Consider the following 6,000-nt stretch of genomic DNA (forward strand, 5'->3'; position numbering starts at 1 on the left):
AATTCGGTAGAAACAAATACAAAAGCAGATTACTATTGTCTGGTTAGTTGTAGCACGCCACAACTCGTAAAACAGGTATTTAAGTAATTGTTTACTTACATATGTCGAAACTCACTACGTGTGATACCAAGTTGGCCAAGATACTAGGAATTGAAGTTCATGGTACATAAAAGAAATCCAAGTAGTGAAAATTCTGCTGACAGACGTGTTATCAATTTGAAATAGATAAGCTAAAACTTCAGAGTCAAACCCCCGTCTGAGCCTCGCTAAGGTGAGAAGTAACTCCTCTGTAAGGGTCAAGACCCGAGGACGTCCTCTCCTCCCAGGTGTTTGAGCATGGTCCTCCTGAAACAGATGTTACATCATTCATAGTATGTGTCTAAAACTCAATAACATTCACCAGAAGTAATGGTTTCCAAGTGATTCATTTCAGATTGTTAGATATACAGCTTTTTCACTCTACTGTGAAAAGTCACTCAAGCTAATGAGCTTCTTTCTTATGATAACCTTCACTGTGATGAACATCATCACCCTTACCTTGATGATATTTTAGCTATTGGAAATTTTAATGCAATTACTGTTAAGCCAGCAGTGTCCGATCCACGCCAGTAGTTCAGTTTCTTGGCTTTCGGCATCAACAGATTCAGGATGATGGTAAAAAGAGATGTAGTCAGACCTGTGTAAATATAAATAATTTATTCTCTTACATTTTTTCAGAATGATTACTTATAACAGCAATGATTACCATTTTCAACAATTACCAACACCAAACGACCCTGTTGATTTTTGGTTACCATGCCAAAGGTCTAAAAAATGTTGGTTAAATTTATGATCGCCATTTTGGACTAACAAGATAGACTTCAAAACAGCTAGCACATATTGAATTTAATATTGTAATAAGTACCTGTGTAGAATTTGCAGGTGTTATCATCACTTTGTATGGTCCGTATGAAATCATTCCTTTTCAGAATTCTGGGCTCTTTTATTTCTGCATCACTGTACCTAAGCATATCATCCATGTTAATTTCTGTCTGTGTGCATGCATCCACTGTGGTGCTTGCATCTGAAACAAGTGAACTTGTAATATCTAATATCAACGCTTCATCAATGTTACAATGAATCTGTTACTTCAAATTGCATTCTGTTCTTTTTACCACGTTTCGTCCCGCCAGGACTCATCAGTGCAGCTTGGCTTTCCATACAAGGAAAACTGCAGACGTGTATCACCTATTAGACATACACTATTACCAAATATCTGTTTCAATTTGATCAGTACAGTATTACATTTGGACCAATATCAAATTATTAGGACAAGTTACTTTGACTACTTACCTTGATGATCTTCATTGAAAACTTCAAAGTAGTCATGGAAGTTTTCAGATGGTGGTGTTGGCACTATGTTCCGTTCATCTTGTTCCTCAGGGGTAGGCACATTTAGTTGGAGTTCATGCAGTGGGCCCTTTTTAATGAAGAGAAGATAAACTAAAAATAATTTAGACCTCTACTAGTTTACATTGCTGGATAATTGTCAAAATGGAATACTCAGGCAATACATGAATATTCTACAAAAATTATATGAATGGTTGAACCCAGCAGCATGTAGGAAAATTATTTCAATTTTAAAATAGCTACTGCACTTTAGTGATTATCAGTGTGATAATATTCAGTGAATAAAATGTAATCAATGATGATGTTACTATGTAAATATTGATGAGAACGTTTTTGGAGAGCAAACAGCGTAATAATTTACTGGTTGAAGCCTCAGTCTCTTCCTAGGATTTCGTGCCTTCGGTGGTAGGACATCTTGCGACAAGGCTGACAAAGGATCAGGATATTCTGTCAATGAAACAAAAGGTCATTCAAACATGAGCATGTCGTGAATTACATAGAGTCAGATTTAATCTGAAAATGCAAATACGATATTTGAAAGTGCATTTGAATCATTACCTTCAGTTGGTCCATTTCCTCCGACGAAGTGCAGGCTGCAAATATAAGTCTCCTTCCTGACTTTTGTCGATGGTAAAATTCTTCCGTCCGCAAAGAGAAATCCACTTTTTACATTTTTCTAAATTCGTCCTCGGTTTAGGGAATGGTATGAAAAAGATGCCACTGCTTGACGAGGTCAAATACCGCGAATCAGACCGACAGAGGCCGTGACAGCAGTGTTTCACAGGCATGTTGCTAGGGACGCTTGTCCGGTAAAATGGCGACTTCCGGTTAAAATGTCGCTTACAACAACCAAAAAGGCAGAACGACTATTCTCATTTGTGGATTATTCTAGATGGCGTGCTGCATGTAGGCGTATATTGTTTGTAATACACGTCAGGCAACCTATGTTTTGCTTGTGTTCAACTGCAATGTGTCTAATGTATGAGGAATGATATTGGTGGTGAATATATTCCATTTGTGTGGTGCGTTGTGTATAGGCCTAAATTTATAGTACACGTAACGATACCCAACGATATTCCTCTTATTTTTGACAACAACGTGGCAGTCTGGCAATGCCACGTGTATGCCACGAACAGAAACAGTACAGAAGGCAACACAGGTAAGGAAGTGTCTCGTTGAAACACTAGATAATGTGTTTTGTTTAAACTGTCACCTGATGATATTCACAGATCAGAACTATTCCTATGAAACGGAGCTGGAATGATCAAATGAAATCAATTTAATCTAAGCTGTGTTTAAAAAAAACATGGTGCGTAGAGCGTAGCAGATCGATTTCTGACCGATTTCTGTGAATCAAATCAACGTAACGGGGCTATTCACGGGATTTGGGAACGAGATATCTTTTCAGTGTCTTGAAAGCTTATCTGGACATTGTTAGGTATAGAATACCAATCTATGGTATATACGCAGAAGCCCAAGCACACGAACTCGCACACGCGCATGAATGTGAGCATGCATGCACACACTGTCACTGACACACACTCGCGCAAGTAGACATACACTGTCTATATGAAAGAATTCGGGTGAAGAATATGTTCCATTTGTGGGTTAAAACCAACGATGCGTTACATGTTAAGCCTACACTAGCACTATCAGTAACAGTAATAGTACCTCTTCAGCAATGACGTGGCAGTCTTTCTGCGTATATGACATTTTATTTGTAATGAGGTGATCTAATTCACAGACCACAAAGCTTCTTGGGAAACGTAATTGGATCGAATCATCTGACGTCATGTCAGTTGTATTTACGATCCCTTACTTCACAGCATGTGAATGCATGCAACATGAAAAGACATGCACAAATTCAGTGGACAGGAACGGCGAATCTGATCCACGCCAGGGAGGTACTACTAGGCCAGATCTAACGGGCAGATCCATTATCCTCTGCTGTCCGGCGCTTATTATAATACAAGTACCCATGGGGGTGACAGGAAGTTATGATTTAAGGGACTTAATATATATATTTTTAGACCAAGGGAAAATACATTTGGGAAAAATGCAAAGGTCTATATCCGGCGCTTATTAGAGTCCCACCGCTTATTTCTTAAATATGCCGGAAAATCTAAATTCGATTGAACACTAAAAATAAAAAATCCATGTGTGGATATATGAGTCTTTGTGTACCTTCCATTTAACAATGGCGTCTCAGGACATGTTTGTGAGAAGTTTCAAGCCACCCAAAGTCACGCGACAGAGGGGCGAATTATTCCAAGTATGAATTGACCATGCTTATTCTTAGAACTTACAATGCGGGTCACATTCAAGGGTCTTAAATGTAAGAGATCTGATGTGTGACCACATCCTTGCTTCTATAATGTTCAGTCTACATTCAATTCAAAGTAAAATAGGCATCTGTCTGAATATGAAACATTCACATACATAATAAAACGACAAACTGTTCCGGTTGTCTTGACAACCAATTTTAACCCTTCGTTTTGTGGTAGGTTATTTACGGAAAGATACGTTCTACCATCTGCTGACATTAGGTCAGAAGATCAATGCCGCCATATAGCTGCAATATTGCCAAGTGCGGCGTAAAACGAATTTCACTCACTCACCCATTCAAAAGATCAAAACCATGATATGCAAAGTACAGAACACAAAGCTACACCCTCATCAGTGAAACCATTGAATGTAATTAAAATGAAATAGTAATCATGATACATTAACTAATCAACCTCTGCCAATATCTTCCTTAATTCAGAAATGAGTTGTAGATGATGATAAGCAACACACAGTTGTCGCGTCGTTGTATGACATTCAAGGGTCTATCAGATGTAAGTCATCAAAACTTTATCATGATTTTTGTTTGGTTTGAGATGCATTCTAGAAGTTGGTGGTTATTTGGATGACATAACGTCATGCATGATGAACTTATTTTTTCACAATGGCCACGTTTCGGAAACATCTTATACCTCCAAAAGTAAATAATTTCTTAAAATTTTTAAAGACATTTACATTGTTGAACAATTCATATCCAGAAAGAACAATAATTTTGATAAATTTTCAGACATATGGTTTCCTTTATACTCAATTTTCAAACCCCAACTTCTTATACCGTTTTCAGCGGCATGAAGCTATACCCAAAAATCGCTATTGTGAAAATAAGGATGTTGGTCATTCATAGAGTTTTGTTACACCTTCATCACAATATTATTTTTAGTCATTTGTCCTCCATGAGTGATTTTATGCTATCCATGTTTGATCCTGCCGGCCAGACGGAACAACATCATCATTTAAGAACATGATCAAGGCTCCCATCATCACCACTAGCATCCTCCTGATTCTGATGGGAACTGGGACAGGTAAACCGTCGCCATTTCTTCCACTGTTATTTTAGGACAATATGTAGACATAAAACCGTACATTATGATGAAACATAAATCCAGACATAATGTTGCCTGAACTACAGGAAAATATATCATTAAGTTTTACTCAGGACAAGATATTATTTTTGAATGCAACGATCCCACTTTGACAGTTTGTGTACTACTTGCGGCTTTTGGGACACAAAATGAGTTTGATAATTATCATAATCGGGAATTCGACACATGTTGTTCGAGATGTCAGGGTAAAAGTAATGATGAATATAAGGAAATCGGGAGGGACCGAGAGATAAGTTCGACACAACCGAGACTTCGTCTCAACCGAGACATTGGGGTTCGACTGTATATCATCAACACCATATTTAGAGTTCCATCGTGAAAGCTATCATATTGCCTACCTGATAGCCACGCATATTTCTCAGCGGTCCTAACTTATCAATGGTAATGAATACTGGAGGTTTCTTATGACGTGTGTTTCCTATGACATGTGTTTCCTATGATGTGTGTTTCCTATGGAGTGTGTTTCCTGTGAAATGGGTGACTGCTGCGTTCGTGGATGTGTATCTGTGTTGTTTGAAGTGAAAACATACCGATGAATTTCCCTTTAAGCAAAAATGTAAATCGAATAAAGTGATTGTGAATTTTAGATTGTGAATCCTCATAATTTTACCGTGCCAACTGAACATTTAAATCTTACAGGTTTATTCAACTTAGGATAAAAGACCATAGTTTCAAATCGCTATTACTGGTTTGTGTTAAAATGGGTATGCACATTATGTGAAGCTAAGGTGTTTTCCACAAAGATAAAACTGTTTTTATCAATGCACGGAGCTGGTAGCCTAACACGGTGTATGATACATACATGAGTTAACGCTCATCACGTACCGTGCATTTGTTTTTCACTCTTCCATGTATTGCGCTTACCTCCTTTTTCAAAGTGACATTCATAATTACGTTTTCACTGCAAACAGTGAATTGACTATGGTAGTCAATTCGCCAGGCGTTACGTGCATCCAGTGAAACATTTTACTCTCTTTGCAGAAGCGGGGTCTTGTGTGGATTGTTCACCGAGTCAACCAGTGTAAGAAACTGTCACTTTGTATACATTTCCCGCCAAGTCGTTGTTGCAGTTGATGACGCACTGGTGTATGATCAACTTTCTAAATCGAGATCGGTTTATGATGTTCATAAATTTTGTGCAGTAGTATATGATATTGTATGACAA

The sequence above is a fragment of the Haliotis asinina genome, chromosome 9, assembly GCF_037392515.1.
Source record: "Haliotis asinina isolate JCU_RB_2024 chromosome 9, JCU_Hal_asi_v2, whole genome shotgun sequence".
NCBI lineage: Eukaryota > Metazoa > Mollusca > Gastropoda > Lepetellida > Haliotidae > Haliotis > Haliotis asinina.